This window comes from Trichosurus vulpecula, chromosome 5, assembly GCF_011100635.1.
Source record: "Trichosurus vulpecula isolate mTriVul1 chromosome 5, mTriVul1.pri, whole genome shotgun sequence".
NCBI lineage: Eukaryota > Metazoa > Chordata > Mammalia > Diprotodontia > Phalangeridae > Trichosurus > Trichosurus vulpecula.
In genome coordinates, this window is record NC_050577.1 from 126,468,792 (window position 1) to 126,491,835 (window position 23,044).

General features: G+C 36.4%; 1 protein-coding gene across 6 annotated transcripts in view; it reads left to right on the plus strand.

Moving 5' to 3' along the window:
• CADPS2 (calcium dependent secretion activator 2) overlaps window positions 1–23,044 on the plus strand; it is a 730,659-nt gene that overhangs the window by 127,298 nt on the left and 580,317 nt on the right. The gene's annotated exons all lie outside the window — the stretch shown is intronic.

The window sequence follows — 23,044 nt, forward strand, 5'->3', positions numbered from 1 at the left end:
ACCCTTCCTTTCTACAACTACTCTCCTCATGCTCCTGCCTCAGTCTCATTTACCCTTGAGAAAGAATTTGGTAGAGGGCCTTCTTGGTCTCCTTCCACTTCATGTTTCTGCTTATACCTGTACATGTTTCCCATACCCTCCATGTGAATAACAGAACCAAATAAAATGTACTACTCTTATCAGCTTCACACACCTCTTTCTTCACTCATTGACAATTTATATAACTCTGAAAATGTTAGGTTATTTTCCAGAATTGTGTTGGAATGATTGCTTTGGAGTATATTATAATTTCAGGAATTTAGAATAATCTATAGGAAATAGAGATGCTTATCTTTCTTTTCTGGTTAGTTGAGAATATTCTATAGTGCTAATGTCTCTCTTCTCTATTCTGTTACCTCACCATCCAATATAAATTCTCTTTAATATCTTTAGATTCTTTATTTGTAGTGATAATTGTGCTACTTTAGCACTCATCCCTTTGGGCTTTAGAGAGAACTTTTTTCTCCACTTCCGAACCTATCCACAAATTCTTATGCCAGGTTACTTTTTGTTATTTAAGAACCTGTTTGGTTTAGTTTCTGAAAATTTTAAGTAATTCTATTCCATTCTCAGTTTGTGCTGAGAGAACAGCATTTTCCCCTCCTAAAAGGGTTATTTTCTGAATTAAAAGACCATCTTAGTGATTTCCTGGGTACCAGTTTTATTACCCTCATTTGTTTATGATGGTTGTTCTTTAATCCCAAAGGCTCTTGTGGTAGAAAAAGAAATAATTGAATGAGCTCAATGCTTCTTTCTTTGGAAAGTGGATTAACATCAGCTCTGCAGCTCTGCTTGAAGTGAAAGTGGTGTAAACATTTTAAAATCCTGACAGAATTCTGTTCTGTAATACATTTGTCCTATACAAGCCTACTTTTTGTGTAGTGAAAAAATAGTGCATATTTAAGTATCTGTGCTACGTTGTATACATTTGATGTAAAGCATATATAACCATTCTAAAGAAGTTGAATATTATGTAATGAAATGTTCTAGTTGGTAAACATTTAAATTATTTTTCATTAATAAGCATTTATTTTCTTTCCTTCCTGTTTCAGCTGATTTTGTGGTTGATTGATTAAGCCCAGATTTGTGATTTCATTAGAATAGGGAAGTCTTATTTGAGGAGCTCCCTCCACTAATGCAGACTGGCAACTTCTCTGAAGTTTCCAGACATGGAAAGTTCTCTGCAGCATTATAAGATTTGGAAATTTACCCATTACGTGTGAGAAGTAAAACTTGAACTACGATCTTCCAACCCAGGCCAGCACTATATATTATGCCACGTTGTGTCTCAAAATGTACTTTGACATCTATTTTAGATGGTAAAACATATTCTTTTATGAATAATTTGAGGTGACTAGATGGTATAGCCAGTCAGTCATCATTTATTAAGTACCTACTACTGTGTGCCAGGTACTGTGCTAAACACTGGCCATATGATGAAAGGAAGATGACACACAAACAAGCTATGCAGGTTATATTGTAGAGAATCAACAGAAGAAAGCCATTAGGATTAAAGGGATTGGGAAGGGCTTCCCATAGAAAGTAGAATTTTAGCTCAGACTTGAAGGAAGCCAAGAAGCAGAGATGAGTAGGGAGAATATTCCAGATATTGGAGATAGCAAGGAAAATGCCTGAAGATGGGGAATGGAGTATCTTGTTTGAGGGTTAGCAAGGAGGCCACTGTCACTGGATCACTCTGTGTGTGTGTGTGTGTGTGCGTTAGTGTGTCAGTGTGCCGGAATGGTATACTGGAAAAGCAACTAGTGGATATAGTGTATAGTGCTATACTTGCAGAAGGAAAACCTGAGTTCAAATGATGCCTCAGTCACTTATTAGTTTTGTGACCATGGGCAGGTCACACAACCTTTCAGTGCCTCAGTTTTCTCATCTGAAAAAAATGAAGGAATTGGACTTGATACTTTTAAGTTTCCTTCTAGTTCTTATCTATAATCTTGTGATCTCATTATGATTGTATTTTAAATTTTAACATTTATACTACATAGAGATGGCATTAATTTTTATGACAGGTATTTTCTAGTATTAGATACTATTAGATGCTATTTTCTCGTATTAGATACTACCTAGACATTCAACAGCAAAATCATTAAATGCCTACTGTGACCAGAGCATCACACTAAACACTGGAAGGTAAAAGGCTCACATAAGACACTCTATCCTCCTCCTTGAGTTTACAGTCTCCTAGGGGAACAAGAGACATGCACCATGTACACATTACTCTTCTTGGTTATATACTCAGGTAGAGCTGTGATTTTCTCAATGTGTATAATCCCTTCAGTTGTATAGGTTACAACCTATCCACATTCATCTTATGCAGGTATAGTGTATAATCCCTGGTTTTTTCCACTTGGATTCACTCAATATTTTGGGGCCTTCCTCTTGACATTATGTCCATAATAGTGGACCACATTCATAGGTTATCCCACATTCTTACTACATGACCAGACTTCTTTTTCTATTTAAACATTTCACCGATAGTTTCCTTCATGCATTTTCTCCTGAATAGTTGTCATTGGTAATATGATACAGTCTATTCACACCTACCATGGGCCATCTCATTGGCATTTGGATGACCTGCAACTGTAAATCTTCAGAAAATGGTTTTTTCTTTGACTTTTAGCAGCACAATATCACTTGAAAAATATTTTTTGTTAAAAAGTTAGGCTTTTGTTTTGGGTAAAACCATTGGGGTCATTCAGAATACTTCATGATATTATCTTGAATGTAATCCAGTCTTCTATTCTTCTCCTACATAAGTCTAGGCTCCGTTCCTGGCCTAACCCATGTTTAAGCTAACATATGATTGATAGATCAACTTTATACACTAACCTACAGGTCCTAGCCTGTAAAACTAGGCCTTCAAAATAATGCTTAAATGCATAAATTAAATGAAGTCTGAGTGGAAATCAAGAAGACTTCCAGGAGGAAGTTTTGGGGGAAGGGCAATATGGGGTGTTCAGGGAGAAGTAGCACCATTGGTATGAGGGCTTGCTGACTCCTTTCCAGGGCTACTCATCCACTTTTGCGTCCACTTATCACCCAATGCTCATCTGCGGCTCCAAGAAGCTTGTGGCAGTGAGCAGCTGCTATATACCAGCAAAACCATCTTAGCAGGTGGATTAAACCAGTAAACAGATGGAGAGTCCTCAAACTCATCGGTGAGTTAGGGGGTTGTCTATCACAAGCATGTGAATACTTTCCCTGGTGGAATAAGCAGATCAGAACAATATGTTCTAATTGGCATGAAGGTAGCAAGAACAGGCACAAGTGGAGTGCTTAGAACTTGGTCAGACATTGAAGACATTAAGGCTGCCCACTGCATCCTGGGTCATTAACAGTCATGCTGACTTTTGACCTGCCACTGGACTTTGATGACTCAGGAAGAGAGATTGAGGCTGAGAATTTTGTGCGACTCTGCCTCATTTAAATCCAATTCATTTGCAAGTCAAGACTGCACCTATCATCCACTGTTTTACCCCAACATTGTGATATTATTGCTCCTCTTTGGAAAATGAAGGATAAAGAAAAATCTCCTTACTAAGGACAGATTGTGGAGGTGGAGGAGAGAAGGTGATGGATGCATAGTTTGGCCATTTGGAGGTGAATTCTTTGGCCGTGGTAACCTGTAAAGCTCAAAAAAAAAAGTTTTAGAATGTGAATACTGACTTTTATTCAAATGGTAATAACTATTACACTTTAATTTTATCTTACTCATTCATATTTAGCATTCTAATTATGGGAAATATGATAATTTTACATTTGGAAATTATACCCTGTACTTATGGGATTCTTTCATTTACTGATGACTGCATCTGCCCCTCCCCATTTCCTCCCTAATTACATAGAAATATGCAAGATGATGGGCAAAATCTAGGTCAGGGTAAGATCTGGCAAATCAAAGTATTTATCAGATTATTATCTTATTTTTAAGCATACAGTACACTGCATTTAGTAACTATGTGGGTGACAGTAAAAAAAATAGCTGACAACCAGTTTACAAAATCAGAAAATGGTTTTTGTAATATCTGTTTCTTTTTTTCTGAATATTTAAGGTTAATAATGTTTGCTGCCTGACAGTTGCTTTATGTGATCCTGACTTAAGAGATTAGTTACATCAAGATTTATCATCTTTGCATCCTTTCAACAGGTTTTGCCATTTCTTGAAAATTGTTCAGGACTGATATTTCTGAAATTTCTCAAATTGTGGCAGTAATTTCCATTAAAGAATCAAATTCTGAGAATATCGTGTACTGATCCTTTACCTCAAGTTTGTCCACAGTACCATTTCAGAATATTAAAGTGTCCTTTGAACTTCTCTAAGAGTGTTAGACAGATTTTTGGAAGAGAGTCATGCATTTGGATAATTTGCTTGAATTAAGGCTTATTCTCAAGGGCTGCTGTCTAGTCTTTGTTTTTTTCTTTTTTGTTTTTTTCTTTTTTTTTTTTTTCCAGAACTGTCTTTGAGTTCCTTTCCAGGTCAAATATTCTGGTTGATCTGTGATCTCATCAATGTAGACATTTCCTTCAGTGAGGTGAATCAGAACATATCTATGGTTGCCCATCATCTGAGATTCTTGTTCTGTGTCCTTCCTGCCCCAATCCCCCTGGTGACATGGAGGAAGTGAGAGATAAACAGTGGATAGTTGATATGCTTTACTAGTGTTTTTATGATGTCAAGAGAATTTAAGAAAGGTCTAATCTCAAGCATATCAAGTGACTTACACTCTTTATTTACACTGTCTGTCCAAGAATATATACTGACTGAGGGGCTTTGTGGATAGTCTATTATAACAACAAGGTTGGTAGCAGCTGTTGTGGGGGTGAAAGACCGAAAACACCAGTACACAGAAGGGCTGCCAGCACAGGCTCTTTGATCTGCTTTTCTAAAGAAAGCAACTTTAAGGGGTTAACAATCTTACTTTAATTAAACATACATATACCATTCACTTAGTTCAGGGGGAAAAGCCAGCACCTTGAACTTAAGAGAGAATACAAACAGAAATTGCAAATAGAGACAATATAAACAGGTCAAATTTCTGTCTAACCAAAATACATAGTTACCAGAGAAGCACCAACATTTGGATTTTCAAAGGGGAGGGGCTGCTTCAATGGCTTACCCAGAGTCTCGTCACCAACAGTCATCAACACTTTTTCAATGAGTGTACCCACAAAGGCAAAACGCCAACCTCAGATCTTATATATGCGTCTCAGGGTCAAGGGGCATCACAACTTTGGGACTCAAACTCATGTGAACTAGACCTTCCCTTGTCATAAGGAAGTCATCAAAGACTCTGGATTCAATCAAAGCTTCCTTAGTGCTGAGAAGCACTGCCAAAACAAAGACAACAAAATGTTCACTTTACATTTGAAAGGCAAAAATCATCAAAGGTACTTGATTACCTCAGCATTCCAAAAGAGAAAACAAAAAAGTCCCACTCTATTTACCATAACATCTATCCAAATGCATATATAGTACAGAAATAGGCACTGTTCATCTGCTTTGTTTTTCCTGGGTTTTTAAGTACATTAATTTAGGAGAAAATGTCTCAGAGAAAATATATAATTATTCATTTAGAGTTTAATTTCTATATACATATTTCTTAAAATTTCATAAAAAGCAGCATGTGCCTGCTAGACAAAAGGTAAAGGGAAAATTGTTTTGAAATGAGTATTTCATTTGAAATCTGCTGTTTGTATATGTGTTCTATGTGCCTTTGGGTAACTCACTTAATGCCTCTTAGCTTCAGTTTTCTCATTTGTAAAATGATAGAATTGAACTTAATAATATTTATTACCTTTGCCACTCAAGGATCTTATGTTCCTATAAGGACATGCAACCATAATGACTGAAAAGGTCATGTAATAACTGAGAGATGCATAAAATTGTACAGGAGAAGCCAAGGGCTGTAGAAAAGAGAGGATATTTCATGAAGGGTCTGGGAATATTTCTTTGCTCCAGAGATATATCTCCAGGAAAGAGACAAGTCCCATTCCAACTTAATAGCTCCTTTACTTCTTCCAATAGTTTCTAGGCTGGCAAAGTTTCTAGTCCCTTGACATACCAAAAGTAATGTTACTCCTGCCAGCATCTAGTACTATATAATACTTGTACTGTAATCTCTTTAGCTCAATGAATTTAACATTTCTAGTCCTCAGTTTCTTCATCTGTAAAATGTATGACTTTTATTAGATGGTACCTTCTAGCTTTAACTGTTTTTGCCTGTCTTGAATGATCATGTTAGTCCTGTAATTATCAAATTGCATTTCCACTTTGTGCTGTGCTGATAAGTCTGAATCTATTAACTGAAATATTTCCCCTTTTTAATGTCCTTCCCTGTGACTTTTCAGTTCTTATCTAACACTGACACCAGCGTCTCATACTTTTGAAGTTCTCATTCATGCTTCTTCATGACAGTTCATTCTACCATTCAGAGGTCTATCTAATGTAACATCTTGAGTTGGTGGTATGCAAGAATGTCATTGCTTAAACTGATTAGCAACACTGGTACCCTGTAAAAGAATTAAAACTAATCTGAGTTGCTGCTCTAGGAGGACTATGCCATGCTCAGCTTGAGTTAAGAAACACTAGTAAAGCCAGAAATACTTCAGAGAGTTAGTTAGGCAGACTGGGAAGTGATATGGAGAGAGAGAGAGAGAGAGAGCTAGAGACAGAGAGACAGAGAGACAGAGAGAGAGACAGAGAGACAGAGACAACAAGAGAACTAAATAAATAATAAAAATTACTAATAAATAAAAAAATTATTAAAATGCTGGTGCAACAGCATAGAGGGTATGTCATTAGAAACTTGTACCATCACACAAAATGACCACATATCATAACAGTTAAAAAGGTCATATTTCCTTTATCTTTTATATATTATTAGAGTTTGGAAGAAAATTACATCACAAGAGTTAAAAATAAAGGTGAGGAAGGAGTGTATTTCAAGTGTGGGACAATTATACATAAAATGCTTATGAAGATTAAAACATTATACTAATGTTAGCTATTAATGTTTTTATTATGGAGGAGCAGTCCATGCAAATAATAATAATAGCTAGCATTTATGTAGAACTTTAATGTTTGCAAAACATTTTACAAATATCTCATTTCCCTTGCAACAGCTGGGAAGTAGGTGCTGTTATTACCCCCATTTTCCTCATAAGGAAACAGAGACATGTAGGTTAAGTAGCTTGCCTGGGTTCACACAACTAATAATTACTAGATTTAGACTCAGTTCTTCCTAACTCTAGATCCAGGGCTATATCCCCTGTGCCATCTCATTGGTTGTGTGTAAATACACAGAGACCACAGATAAGATCAGCATCAGAAGACTAGTTTGACTAAACTGTGTAGTGAAGTTAGGAAGAACTACTAGTCCTAACAAAATACATATTGGTACTGAGTGTGATGCCATTGGTCAGGCACATAGGGATAAATTTTCAAGATATCCCAAAGACAATATTCTAAAAGAAAAGAAAACATAACAGAGATGGAGATAAATCTTTACCTCCATGAATCATGGTTGAGAAAAGCCAATAGCAACTGTCAGATTTATCCATACATTAGAATGTAAATTCCTCCATAAGAATGTAGCCTCCCTGCCTAGGAATTATTCATCTCCCCAACATTTAGCTGATACATAGTGGGTGCTTAATAACTGATTATCCATTGAGTCCCATCTCTCTGAAATCTTAGAAATGGTCAAGGAATGTATCAATGATATAATTTATGAAAATATGATTAGAAAGAGGATGTATTAGCTTTCTCAGGTAATTTTCTACAGCAGACTACATCTTCACAGTAATATAGTTGACAAAGAGGTATGGAAAACATCATATCCCCTATATTTATTTATTACAAGAACATTTCACTGCAATAAAATACTCCTTTGAGGGCTCTTCTCAAGCAAGGAAGCTAGGCATGGGTGTTCAGATCATATGAGTTCATGATAGATGCATGTTTCATTTTAAATGAAACAAGCTTTGATCACATCTCTAAAAATTGTTTTTGAAGATAAGCTTCGTAATGATGTGAACTTATGTTCCTTCTGTAAGTTGATTATTTAGTATTTCAGGCAGGGGTGTGAAGCATTTTTAACCCAGTGAAGCTTAGGCATGGTATATAACCTTGGTGCTGGATCTAAGGAGAAACCTTTCAATCCCACTTAAATGATCTGATAATTAACCATAATGTACTTAAACAATGGCTTCAGAAATAGAAGGTTCCAGGTGATATATAACTGACCAGAGCTATTTTGCAGTAGCAAAGTGAGATGAGATGTAGAAACATTTTGTGACCCTTTAAATGCCCATATAGAGATATGAGCCAGAAAGTGGGCTAACTCTGTAAGATAATACAATCTAAGTGATCCTGGGAGTATCCAAGGCTTCCTTTCTTTGATGTCATCCTTTTTAGCTCTCAGAGGAAACTTTTCTATTAGAGGGAATTTCTGTGCTAACTGGGAAGAGTTCTCATGTTTGTGTCTCCTGGCAAAAGTGACCTTCAGAGTGAGGCTAGTCTTATTTGTCTGGGGCTGTGGAAATTAGTAGCATAGTACCTGCATAGAACTCTGCAGTCATTTTGGAAGATTATCTAGTGCTGAAATGAAGGCTGTAAGACTAGCCTTCCTGCTGTTTTCACCTGAAACATCTTATTGAGACCTTCACCTTTTTTTCTTTAAAAATTATTTCTTTTTAACATTCTTTTTTTAAAAAATTAAGTTCCCAATTCTGACCCTTCCTTCCACACCTCCCCTATCCACTGAGAAAACAAGCAATGTGGTATCAATTTTATATATATATATATATATATATATATATATGATAAATCATGCAAAACATATTGAATATTAATTATTCCACAAAAAAAGGGAAGAGAAATAAAGAAAATGAAAAAATATACATCATTTTGCACTTAAAGTTTATCAATTCTTTCTTTGGAGGTAAATAGCATTTTCCATGATGAGTCCTTTGGAATTGTCTTGGATCATTATATTGATCACAGTACCTAAGTCTTTCACAATTGATCATCTTTGGAATATTCCTGCTGCTGCTTAGTGATTCCTAGTTCTGCTCACTTCACTTTGCATTAATTCATATAGGTTTTCCATGTTTTTCTGAAGCCATCTCCCTTATTTCTAATAGCACAATAGTATTCCATTACAATCATGTGCTACACTTTTTCAGCTATTTCCTAATTGATGGACATTCCCTCAATTTCTAATTATTTGACACCACAAAAAGAGTTGATATAAATATTTTTGTACTTATAGATAACTTTCTTTTTCTTTGGTATGTTTGATACAGACCTAGTAGTAATATTGCTGAGTAAAAGTGTATGACCAATTTTATAGCCTTTTGTACATAGTTTCAAATTGTTCTCCAGAATGGTTGAACCAGTTCACAGCTCTACCAACAGTTCATTAATGTGTCAATTTTCCCTCATCCCCTCCAGCATTTGTCATTTCTGATGGGTTATAAGGTGGTATCTCAGAGTTATTTTAATTTGTATTTTTCTAATTGATAGTGATTTAGAGCATTTTTTTCATATGACTATAGATAGCTTTGATTTCTTCTTCTGAAAGCTGCATCTTCATATACCTCGACAGTTTGTCAACTGGAGAATGGCTCTTATTTTTACAAATTTTACTCATTTCCTATATATTTGAGAAAAGAGAACTTTATCAGAGAAACTTGCTGTACAAATTTTTATTACATCATTGTCTATGGTACCCGTTATTAACATGTAGTTTACCTGATTATCTCATTTAATTAGATCTGCTTTTGCTTTTGATTTGTCTGTAGATTGTGATTGCTACCCCATGTTTTTTATGTCAGGGAAGCTTAATAGATTCTGTTCCATCTCTTATTTCAACTCCATGTGTGTCTTTTTGTTTCAAGTGTGTCTCTTGTTGATTTCCAGTTTTTTTTTTAATCCACTCTACTGACTGCTTCAGTTTTATGGGTGAGTTCTTTCCATTCACATTCACAGTTATGATTAATACTTTATTACTCTTCATCCTATTTTTCCCGTTGTTCATCTTCCTCTCTCTCTACTTTTACTCTCTTCCTCCTCAAAAGTCTGTTTTGCTTCTTACCATTGCCTCCCTTGATCTGTGCTCCATTTTATTGTTCCTCCAGTTTCCCAACTGGGTAAATTTCTGTACCCAACTCTCTCTCTCCCTCCCTCCCTCTCTCTCTCTCTCTCTCTCTCTCTCTCTCTCTCTCCCTCTATGTGTGTATTCTTCTGTTTTTGAACCAATCCCAATGAGTGAAGTTCAAGCATTGCTTGCCACCCCACCCTCCCACATTTTCCCCTCCACTATAAAGCCTCTTCTTTGCCTGCCTCTTTTTTGTGAAATTATTTTCCTTATTTTGTCTTCCCCTTTCTCCCAGTGCATGCCGGTTTCCCACCCCTTCATTTTTCTGAGATCATCCCAAAATTATAGACTCACGTTCATGTCTTCTGTCTATGCAGACTACTAATTGCCCTAATAAAATGATAAAGTTCTTAGGAATTACTTGTTCCATGTTCTCATATAGTAACATAAACTGTTTAACTTTATCAAGTCTCTTGCATTTTCTCTTTCATGTTTGTCTTTTCATGCTTCTCTTGAGTCTTGTGTTTAGATGTCATATTTTCTCTTCAGCTCTGGTCTTTTCATCAGGGATGCTTGAAAGTCTTTTATTTCATTAAATTTCCATTTCTTCCCTTGAAGGATTATACTCAGCTTTTCTGGCTAAGTTATTCTTGGTTGTAATCCTAGCTCCTGACTACCAGAATATCATATTCCAAGCTCTCCACTCCTCTATTATATAAGCTGCTAAATTTTGTGTGATCCTGACTGGCTCCACGATATTTGAGTGGTTTCTTTCTGACTGCTTGCAATATTTGCTCCTTTACCTGGAAGCTCTGAAATTTGACTGTAATATTTCTGAGAGTTTTCATTTTGGCATCTCTTTCAGGCAGTAATTAGTGTATTTTTTCAATTTCTATTTTACCCTCTGGACCTAAGATATCAGAGCAGTTTTCCTTGATAATTTCTCTCTTTTTTTATTATGGGTTTCAGGTAGTCCAATGATTTTTAAGTTATCTCTCCTTGATCCATTTTCTAGGTCAGCAGTTTTTCTGATGAGATCTTTTATGTTTTCTTCTTTTTTTTATTCTTTTGATTTTGCTTTATGGTTTCTTGATATGTCATGGAGTCATTAGCTTACATTTGTCCAATTCTAATTTTTAAGAAATTATTTTCTTCAGTGAGCTTTTGTACCTCCTTTTCCATGTGGCCTATTCCCCTTTTTAAGGAGTTGTTTTCTTTAGCCAGTTTTCTGTCCCTCTTTTATCATTAGGCCAATTTTATTTTTTATGGTGTTATTTTCTTCAGCATTTTTTGTGTCCCCTTTACCAAGCTGTTGAAGCTTTTTTCATAATTTTCTTCATTCACTCTCATTTCTTTTCTTAATTTTTCTTCTTCCACTCCTGTCTCTTTAACTCCTCCAGGATTTCTTGTGGGGCTTGGTGTCTAATTAACATTGTGCTTTGAGGCTTTGGTTGTAGCTATTTAAACATTGTTGTCTTCTTCTGAGTTTGTCTTTGTCTTCCCTGTCACCATAGTAGCTTTTTATGCTCAAATTCTTTTGTTGTTGTTGTTATTGTTGCTAGCTAATTTTCCAGCCTATTTATTGACTTTGAACGTTATGTTAAAGTTGGGTTCTGCTCACCTGGGGGTAGGAAAACACTGTACCAAACTCCAGGATTTTTCATGCTGCTGTTTTCAGAGCTTGTTCTGGGAGGTCTACAAGTTTTTGGTGCTTTGAAGGTGGTGTGTATTATCTGGGAAGACGTATGGTCACTGCTTTCCTTGGTCTTCACTCTGGTGTTTAATTAGGAAGGGCCCCTGCTCCCCTTCAGCTGCAATTACTAGTGCTCTTCTTGTCCCTGTAGCTGTGAACAGGTCTCCTGCTCTCCTGTAGCCAAAAGTGCTAGCACTCCTCTTTATGCTGTAACTGTGACCAGGTCCCCTTCTCCCTTGTGAATGATTACAAACATGCCTATCCTCCCTGGAAATGTGAGCCAGGATTGTGTACGGGCAGTAGAGTTGCAAGTCAGCTACACCCAATACCAGTAAAGGGTCCCTCCTAATCTCTTTCTGATCACTTGCCTGACATCCTTACCATTGTCTCTAGACTGAGAGCTCCCAAAGCTGCTGCTGCTAGAACCTCCAAGGCCTCCACTGGTACTGCTGCTGTGCTCTGGGCCAGCCCCACCGCTGTGCCACAGACCCTTCCTGGTGACCTTTTAAGTTGTCTTCGGCTGAAAAAATGTAACCACTGTGACTTTTGGTTGGCTCTGTGGCTCCAAAATTCGATTTGTGGGATTATTTTAAAGTTGTTTGGAGAGGAATGTTGAGAGAGTTTGTCTGGGTTGCTGCTTCTAATCTGCCATCTTGACTCCCCCCTGTGCCCTTTTTAAGCATGTATTTTCTTGAAAGGTCTTGATTCCTGACACTTACTTCCATAATCATTTTCAGGTTTCCATCTTTTTATACCTTAGATTTTTTTTTAATTTAAATTTATTTATTTAACGTATTTGGTTTTCAGCATTGATTTTCACAACAGTTTGAATTACAAATTTTCTCCCCATTTCTACCCTCCCCCCACTCCAAGATGGCATATATTCTGGTTGCCCTGTTCCCCAGTCAGCCCTCCCCTCTATCACCCCCCCTCCCCTCTCATCCCCTTTTCCCTTCCTTTCTTGTAGGGCAAGATAAATTTCTACGCCCCATTGCCTGTGTATCTTATTTTTTAGTTGCATGCAAAAACTTTTTTTTGAACATCTGATTTTAAAACTTTGAGTTCCAAATTCTCTCCCCTCTTCCCTTCCTACCCACCCTCCCTAAGAAGTCGAGCAATTCAACCTAGGCCACACATCTATCATTATGTATAACCCTTCTACAATACTCATGTTGTGAAAGGCTAACTACATTTTGCTCCTTTTCAACCCATCCCGCTTTATTGAATTTTCTCCCTTGACCCTGTCCCCTTTCCAAAGTGTTTGTTTTGATTACCTCCACCCCTATCTGCCCTCCCCTCCATCATCCCCACCCCTTTTATTTTTTTTTATCTTCCTCCCTCTTCTTTCTTGTGGGGTAAGATACCCAACTGAGTATGTATGGTATTCCCCCTCAGGCCAAATTTGATGAGAGCAAGGTTCACTCATTCCCCTGTCACCTGCCCTCTCCCCTCCTCCCACAGAACTGCTTACTTTTGCCACCTTTACGTGAGATAATCCACCCCATTCTATCTCTCCCTATCTCCCTCTCTCAGTATGTTGCTCTCTCATCCCTTAATTTCATTTTATTTCTTTTAGATATCTTCCCTTCATCTTCAACTCACCCTGTGTCTACTCTCTCTCTTTTACATATATATATGTATATATATACATACATATATATACATACACATATAAACAGACATATATATATATACACATACATACATATACACATAGATATATACATTCATACACATTCTCTTATATATATACATAAACATATACATATATATGCATATTCCCTTCAACTACCCTAATACTGAGGTCTCATGAATCATACACATCATCTTTCCATGTAGAAATGTAAACAAAACAGTTCAACTTTAGTAAGTCCCTTGCAATTTCCGTTTCTTGATTACCTTTTCATGCTTCTCTTGATTCTTGTGTTTGAAAGTCAAATTTTCTATTCAGTTCTGGTCTTTTCATTGAGAAAGCTTGAAAGTCCTCTATTTTATTGAAAGTCCATATTTTGCCTTGGAACATGATACTCAGTTTTGCTGGGTAGGTGATTCTAGGTTTTAATCCTAGCTCCATTGACCTTCGGAATATCGCATTCCAAGCCCTTCGATCTCTTAATGTAGAAGCTGCCAAGTCTTGGGTTGTTCTGATTGGGTTTCCACAATACTCAAATTGTTTCTTTCTGGCTGCTTGCACTATTTTCTCCTTGATCTGGGAGCTCTGGAATTTGGTGACAATATTCCTAGGAGATTTCTTTTTGGGATCTATTTGAGGAGGCGATCGATGGATTCTTTCAATTTCTATTTTGCCCTGTGGCTCTAGAATATTAGGGCAGTTCTCCTTGATAATTTCTTGAAAGATGATATCTAGGCTCTTTTTTTGATCATGGCTTTCAGGTAGTCCAATAATTTTTAAATTCTCTCTCCTGGATCTATTTTCCAGGTCAGTGGTTTTTCCAAGGAGATATTTCACATTGTCTTCCATTTTTTCATTCCTTTGGTTCTGTTTTATAATATCCTGATTTCTCATAAAGTCACTAGCTTCCACTTGCTCCAATCTAATTTTTAAAGTAGTATTTTCTTCAGTGGTGTTTTGGACCTCCTTTTCCATTTGGCTAATTCTGCCTTTCAAGGCATTCTTCTCCTCATTGGCTTTTTGGAGCTCTTTTGCCATTTGAGTTAGTCTGTTTTTTAAGGTGTTGTTTTCTTCAGTGTATTTTTCAGTATTTTTTTGGGTCTCCTTTAGCAAGTCATTGACTTGTTTTTCATGGTTTTCTCGCATCCTTCTCATTTCTCTTCCCAATTTTTCCTCTACTTCTCTAACTTGCTTTTCCAAATCCTTTTTGAGTTCTTCTATGGCCTGGGGCCAGTTCATGTTTTTCTTGGAGGCTTTGGTTGTAGGCTCTATGACTTTGTTGTCTTCTTCTGTCTGTATGTTTTGGTCTTCTTTGTCACCAAAGAAAGAATCCAAAGTCTGAGACTGAATCTGGGCGCGTTTTCGCTGCCTGGCCATATTCCCAACCAACTAACTTGACCCTTGAGTTTTCCAGTGGGGTATGACTGCTTGTAGACTAATGAGTTCTATGTTCCATGTTTGGGGGGGAGGTGCCAGCTCTGTCAGATCCGCACTGCTCCTTCCCCAAGAACCCCCAACCCGAACTGGGCTTAGATCTTCGGCAGGCTGTGCACCCCTGCTCTGATCCGCCACTTAATTCCTCCAACCAGGTGGGCCTGGAGCTGGAAGTAACAACAGCTGTAGCTGCCCCACCTCTGCTGCCCCCCCCCCGGGGCTGGAAGCCTAACCGCGAACTCCTTCCACTCCCGCAGCTTTTCCCACTAACCTTCTCTGCAGTCTTTGGTGTTTGTGGGTCGAGGGGTCTGGTAACTGCCGCAGCTCACTGAATCAGGGCGCTAGGGCCCCCTCCGCCCGGCTTCTGGTCTGGATGGTCCACGCCGCTCAGGCTGGGCTCTGCTCCATTCCGTTCCCACCTCCCAGCTCCGTGTGGGATAGACCTCACCCAGAGACCATCCAGGCTGTCCTGGGCTGGAGCCCTGCTTCCCTCTGCTGTTCTGTGGGTTCTGCCGTTCTAGAATTGGTTCAGAGCTATTTTTTATAGGTTTTTGGAGGGACTCAGTAAAGGAGCTCACTCTAGTCCCTGCTTACCAGGCGCCATCTTGGCCTATACCTTAGATTTTAAGTAAATATGTTAGACATTTACCTTTGCTTATCAGTAATAGTCTTGACACAAACAATATTGTTTTAAAAAGAAAAATCTAAGGCAATGCACAGATGATATATTTAGTTCTTTTAATGTTGATCTTAATGAGAATTTTCATTAGCTTAAATCCCATAAATACATTGATGTAATAATAAAAATATATTAATAATGTTACCTTTGAATTAGAATGGCTTTGGGCGGACCATCTTTGAAAGGTGAAGATGCCTTTTGAAATGATTCTGAAAATTGTTTCTATAATTAAATGATCAATATTGTCCATGCAATTTTATGTAATATTTTTACTTTTGTTATTAAAAAAATTTATTTTTTTTAATGAAAGGCTTTTACTGCTAAGCATCCTTTTGTTCATAGATGCTTTCTAATTTTTCATTATCTACTAATTGAATACATCATCATCTAATGAATGTTGAGCATCTGAATAGATTAAAAATGTACATATTTTTGCATTATTATATTTACAACATCAAGCCCAGCCCTATGTCTGGGGGAAGTTAGGATTAATCTTTGAACTGTAAAATGCCATAGTTTGAAGAAACCTTTTAAAATAATATAGATCAACCCTTTCATTTTAAAGATGAGGAAATAGGCCTCAAGAGTTTAACTTGCTTAAGTTTGCACATTGAGTGAATGCCAAAACAGGGATTACAACTAAGGTCTCTTGACTTCCGGTTCCATACTCATTGCCTTATAGTTCCTTGGTTTATCCCAGGCTCTGCAAATGTCTGCAGCAGTTACCTTCTTCAAAAAACATACACAAAGATGGCAAATAAAAAGTCCCTGAATTTCATTTGATTTAATTCATACTTTCACTTATTTAGCAAGTATTTACCTATAGCAGGGCACCGTGTCAAACATTAGGGATGAGGTGATTTACATAGCAAAGAAAAAAAATTGGCACTTAGCACTACTGAGGTTGCATTGTCACAGTCAGGAGGTGAGGCATTGAAGCAGATATATTTTCATTTCAATAAATATTTGTTAAACTCCAAGTATGGGCAAGGTATTGTGCTATGAACAGGAAATGGTGAATAACTCAACTTGTCTGCAGTGGAGGAGAGGCTTAAGGAAGTAATAGAAAATAAGGTTTGAAAGGTACAGTCAGCATCCTAAGGAGATTGGAGGGAATGGGGTCAAGCACAAATAGAGAGATTGTTTCTCACAAGAAGAAGGAGCCCCTCTTTTTCAGATATTTGAGATAAGGTAGAGGAAAGGACAGAAAAGATTCTACAGAGTAAAGGTACTAAGGGGATTTGAGGTATAGAACTGGAAAAAAGAGGGAAGCATCCAATGAATAGCTTAAACTTTCTCAGTAAATCATTATGTTATACCTTCTGAGGTGAATAGGAGGGGTAAGGGATGGTATAGTTGACCTGAAGAGAGGTTTTAAAGAGATACTAGGGGGAAAGGTGATAGAGAATTAATCAAAGAGTAGTAGAAGGTTTTCCATACAGTGGTGAAGGCCTAGTTGAGATCAGATAATTCTAGACATGCAGTAGTTCACAGAACCGAGAAAAGGAGCATATTTTTACAAAACATGTTATCTCTGATGCTTATACACAAATGTAAGATAGGGTGTTCAATCAGTAAGATGACCTAGAAACTTGATATCATAGTTATAACTGAGACCTGTTGGATCATGTTGAGGCACTGTCTTCACTTCCTAGGAGTAGCATATCTTTTGATGGTGGTTCAGTGATAATGGATCAAAGATAGGAGGCCAAATTGAAAGCAAGTGATTTATAAGCATCTTAAGGAATACTATTCTCACTCTCAGGTCTGCTTAGAGTACACAGCCAATCAGCAGCATTCTGCAGCAATTTTGGATAGATAAGTACAGCATTTCACAGAAGAATAAGTAGAGAAAAAGCATAATCAACCAAAAGAGAAAAGGAGAGTATTTGGAATGCAATTCACAAGATTTATTGTTGGGATAAGAAAATGTTCCCTGTTCAAGAAGGAAACAAGGGGAAGAAACCAAATAATTTTAATTTGTGGAAGAAGTCCTTTTAGACAAAACTGCAGGGTCTCTTATGCAAGGACAGCGAGTAATATTACCACAATGGCTGAGACCATCTGCTTTATTTTGTCCTTGCAAAAGATTTGTGAACTTTCCAACATTAGGCCTCCAGATAATTGAGGGATTTCTGCATTGTTAGTTTATCAAAATGTTTCAAAATAATTATGATTCCTATTTTCTCCTCACAGTTGGGACCTAAAACTGGAATATGGCTCTGAAAGGCTATACTTTTATTTAAAATAAACAGGATAAGCACAGGGAAAGGGCTGTGTTATTGTCTTTTAAAAGAAGAGACTCACGAAGAAATGTAGAAATAAGAGGAGAGAAGCATCATGGACGGAATTTGTGTGAAGATCAACTGAACTAGGAATAGAAGATATATTGTCATTATAGAGTATTATAAACACCTGGACTAGAAGAGGAACTAAGTGGGGAGTCCAAGAAAAAGATCACCATCTTGGCATAGAGGCATGATAAATAAATAGTGATGCAAGGTGTCAGTTATCTGAATGTGTCCTAGAAAGTTCTTCCAGCTCAAAGCAGGCCAACGAATATTTTTACTTCACTTTAAAAAAATAATCTTTCTAGATATAATTCACAGTAAAAAAAGACTAATTTTGCTAGAATAGAAGATGAGAACCTTAGGGACAAATGACTGCTCCATTGGACATTATTGTAGAATAAGAGAAAAAAAATTGGAATAGTCTGACACAAATCCTAAACTTTGCAAGAACAGATTCAGAGGAGGGATTTAGAAGATCCTCTGAAAAATATTCTGCAGAGAAGTCAGAAGAGGAGTGATGAGATTCTCCAAAGAGTGAGATTCTGAACATATGAAGAATTACTGAAGAAACACAATTCTAATGAGGAGAACAAATGGAGAGTAGTCTAGAAAGATGCATGCAAGTGCATAGAAAATTACCAACAAAGTAGGTTTTACATTGACATGTACAAAAGACTGGAGAAAGAACAGGTAACGTAGAGTAAATAAAAGTATAGAATGGCCCTATTAGAGCATTGTCAACAATAGCAAGGCTGAGAATAAGCTGAAAAAAGATGAAGAAAGCTAAGAATGACAGCTTATGTTAGGGCAAAATAGCAAGACCAAAGAAGTGATAGGACTTCTACATAGGTATATGAAATGATTATAACTGATGATGGGTAAAAGAAGGAGCTGTTGCACTCTAATTTTGCTTGTTTTCTGTGCCATAAGAATTATTTTTCTCTTTTCCTTGAAAAGATAGAACAATAATGATTATGTTGGGACTTGATACCCAACATAAGTAGATATCTGTTTTTGCCTGAACAAATCACCTATCCAAAAGAACTACACCCTAGCAAACTGGATGAACTTGTGTATACGATTAAGTCATTTGTTACTGATCTTTGAAAGTTTGTGTAGAACTAGAAAGATGCCATAGGGTGGCATAACTGCAAATAGTTCTCAGATCTTTAAGAAAAGACAATTGAGCCTGCAAATTACTAAATTTGGCTAGAACCTATTAAAAGAATAACTAATAAATATCTAGAAAATGAAGTGATGTTCACAGAAAACTTGCATTTCTTTATTATTAACAATTGATGACAAACTAACCTTGTTGACAGGCTTATTAGACTGGCAAATGATGGCAATATGACAGAGAGACATAGCCTGCTTAGATTTCAATAAAACTTTTGACTGAGTATCTTATGCTGATCTTGTTTAGAAGATGTAAAGATGTGAGCTGATTAGAATTAGATTAATAACTAAAGAGTAGTAATGTTCAAAATATCTTGGTAGAGTTTTAAACTATTAAAGCTTTGAAGTGAATAAAAGTTAGAAATCTTGTTAACTGATATAAAATAAAAACTGAAAATGTTTTCCCCACTGGAGGAAAGGGGAATTGTTTAAAGAATGAATGTGTCACTTAAAGCTTTTCAGTCAAGTCTTCAGATTACCTAGAAGCAATATTTAGAGGTCAACTGATCATTGTTTTGTCTCCAGAAAGAATAACTAAGTAACCTGAATCAATTCTTGATGCATTGGTTTGAACAGGCCATGACTTTTGCCAATTTCAAAGATGCCCTGAGAATATAATACAATTTGCTTTGGCAAATAGTTTGAATGGTTCACACACTTGATCCCCATTTCCAATCACACTGCCATTAATACCATAATTAGTTTGATTCTACAAAGTTGTGGTGATAATTATGAGGCTAAAGAATCTCTAGTTTACCTTGCTTGTTACTTTTGCTTTGTATGTTTGTATACAGGTATCTAAGACTACTCTTTTTTAACACTGACTCCTTTTGTGAAATTTTGGGCTTTGTAACACTTTTGTTTTGGGTAGAGAAATCTCATGGAATGGTGGGAGAACGTATAAGAAAATACAGTTTAAAGAAGTTTTGGGAAGAAAACGGGATGTGCTGGTAAATATTTAACAACCAGCACTTTGAAAATATGCATATATGATACACTTTCAAGTTTAATCCTCATTATTAATATATTCTCCTGTTACCTTCTTAAGGCTAGACAATTAGTTAAATAATAAATCAAGCCCTGATTTATAGCATTGCTTATTTTCAAGGTATAAATGCTCACAGAGAAAATTTAACAGTTGAGTCTCTAGCATACCCTTGCAAGAAACTCAACTAAGCAAAATCATACCATGGACATTCAAGGATGCTATTAAAAGAACACTAACTAGACACAATATTGGAAAATATAGTCAGGCTTCTATGTCAGATTCTTTTTGCCATCAAAGATAGAGGAGCTGCTATATTTGTACTCTATTATTACAGTCCTGAAGATCGGCTTATAGAGAAAGTAGAAATGTCACGTGAGAAAACAAAGGTAGCAAAAGCAATTTAACTTGACCAATTAAACATACAGAGAAAAGTTCTGTGATAAACATTACACAATTTTGAGGAGTTGAGGGCTCACTTCTCAAGGTACCTAAAGGAGGGGAAATTATCAAAGATGTGAAAAAAAAATCTGACATTATTCAAAAAAAATGTGAATTAGAGAACACCAGTAACTACTGATGAGTAAACCTATACTCCAACTATATCACGTTTTTATGAGATTAATTTATATATGCTTCGAAAGCAGCCTTGGTGAAAGTGTTAGAAAGGAACAGACAGACTTTTGCAAATGATATTCCACAATAGACTACGTCATTACCATCACACAATTGAATTAAAAAAATGTGGGGAATAAAAGATCTAAAGAGAAACGTAGAAGTGAACAATGGCCATGCTTAGGATGTAACACAGTACAAACAAGAAGGGATGTAAGGGACATCATCAAAGAAAGGTTTTATTGAAAAAGAAGATGGGCTGGTCATGTGACAAAAGTATATGTGATGGAGAGATGGAATGTTTCTTTGGTTTCATTTGGATGTGAAGGAAGTGTGAGGACAGCTCTCAGGATATTGGACGGACTCTGTGGTCAGCTTATGGTGGGATGTTGACACAGAGACACAAATAATGCACAGACGTGTGTGAATCCTGACCTACATCATTGAAATGAAAATCCACGTTGAGGATATTGCAGGTCCTTTGCAGAAGTGGAGGATAGAAGCAATGATCCAAGACTAGATAAAACCAGTACAATGTCATTTTCAAAAAGGATCATCTTGGGGACCCCACCATTTATAGAGAATCACTCTGAATGAATAATCACCACTGTCCCAAAAATCAAAATTGAGGGTTACTTAAAGGAAAATTAAGAGCCTTGTCACAGGAATGAATGGGCTACAAAGTATTACCAAGTAAGAATATATTGCACAATATAATGAAGGCAAGAACTGAGATTTGGTTACTCAGATTTGGTTGTTCTCACAGTGTTTGGCAGTGTTTTCTACACTCTAAGTGCTTAATAAATGCATGACAAATTGAGATTAGCTTGAATTGAATTGGACGTTAGTTCCCTAGTCTGTAAAATGGCCCTTCTGGCTCTAAAATTTTATCACTCTAATTCACTAAGTTAATTTTATTAATCTAATTCACCATTTATCACCAGTATTTAACATTTCTGCTTTTAACTAAACTTGAGTATTGAGACAGAGCCAAAAATCTGTCCTGATAGTCTTTTCTTGTCTTTTTGGATCAGTTTCACATTTAAGTAATGTAGTCTTTTTATCCTTCAACATCTGTCTATCTTGACCACAGATAATTTGTACTCCTTATTAGGCTATTTCAATTAATTAAAGAAAGATAGATGTGCCTTTCTAGTACCAAAGCCCTTGCTTCCTTAAGAGGGAGGGGAAAATTGTACATTGTGATATCATTGAGGCTATAAAAGTATTTACTTCTCTCCCCATCTCAACAAAAAAAAAATCATGAACCAACTTTAGTAGAAGAGTGAAATAACTCTTTCTTCTGTGCTCAGCTTAGAGCTTATTTAAACTAATCTGTGTAGAATATACAGCACTTTTTAAATCAGCCAGTTGCTACTAGCAACACCTTCTTTATAAACTGCCTTCTCTGTCAAGTTCCTTTAGAGATGCATCTTGTGAAAGAAGTTGTATCCTATAATACAGAACATCATATTTGAACAGAATTTTAATAGAATTTTTGAACATAGATTTAAATTGATTTTGTGTGGTCCTCCTTCTTAGGCTAATTCATACAGCTTCCCTTAGCTTTTCCACACTTTTTATCATCTTTGTAGCTATCTCCAAAATCGCTATATTCCTTTCTGGTAATAGAGCCTAGAATTGTACTGAATTCTCTGGGAAGGGAAATTTTTTTCTGTTTGTCTTCCTTATGCATTCCAACATTTGCTGTATCATCTCTAGCGCAATTCCTAACTCAAATTCAGGTTGTAGTTGTCCATGGCTGATTGCTATAGGATTATAGAATGGTCATGTTAGACAGGATCTTTAAAATTAGATAATATAATTTCCTCATTTTACGTGTGAGGAAACCAAAGTACAACTTCTTCCCCAAGGCAAATTAGAACTTAAACTCCAGACAGTTTGATTCATACTTTAATGTTTGTTTCAAATCATGATACCAGATCCTTTAAAACAATTTTTGGTTATATTTTTTCATTCCTCATTTGATATTTGTGTATTGTACTCAAAGTAATCAAAAGGCTTGGGGGATGTGATGTAGAGAATCTTGGAATAGCAAGGCAATCCATTGCTTCAAGAATCTTAAATCCTTTCAAGCTCGAAAATGACATGTCACGGAACTCCAGGCAGCAAATGATTAAAAACCTCATTTTTAGATTTAATCTAATAATCATTTGATATTTTAATATATCTGGAGACCTGTAAGCATTATAAATTCAGAATATATAAATTGCCTTTTCAGAAGAGATACTATGGCAAGACCCTGACGTAGCTATATAACAGATGTACTTGTGTGTTCTAAAATAGTGTTTCTATGGTGGTAACATAATTATTTTAAATTGAACCAGAGAAAATATTTGGGAAATGTTTATTTTCCTTTA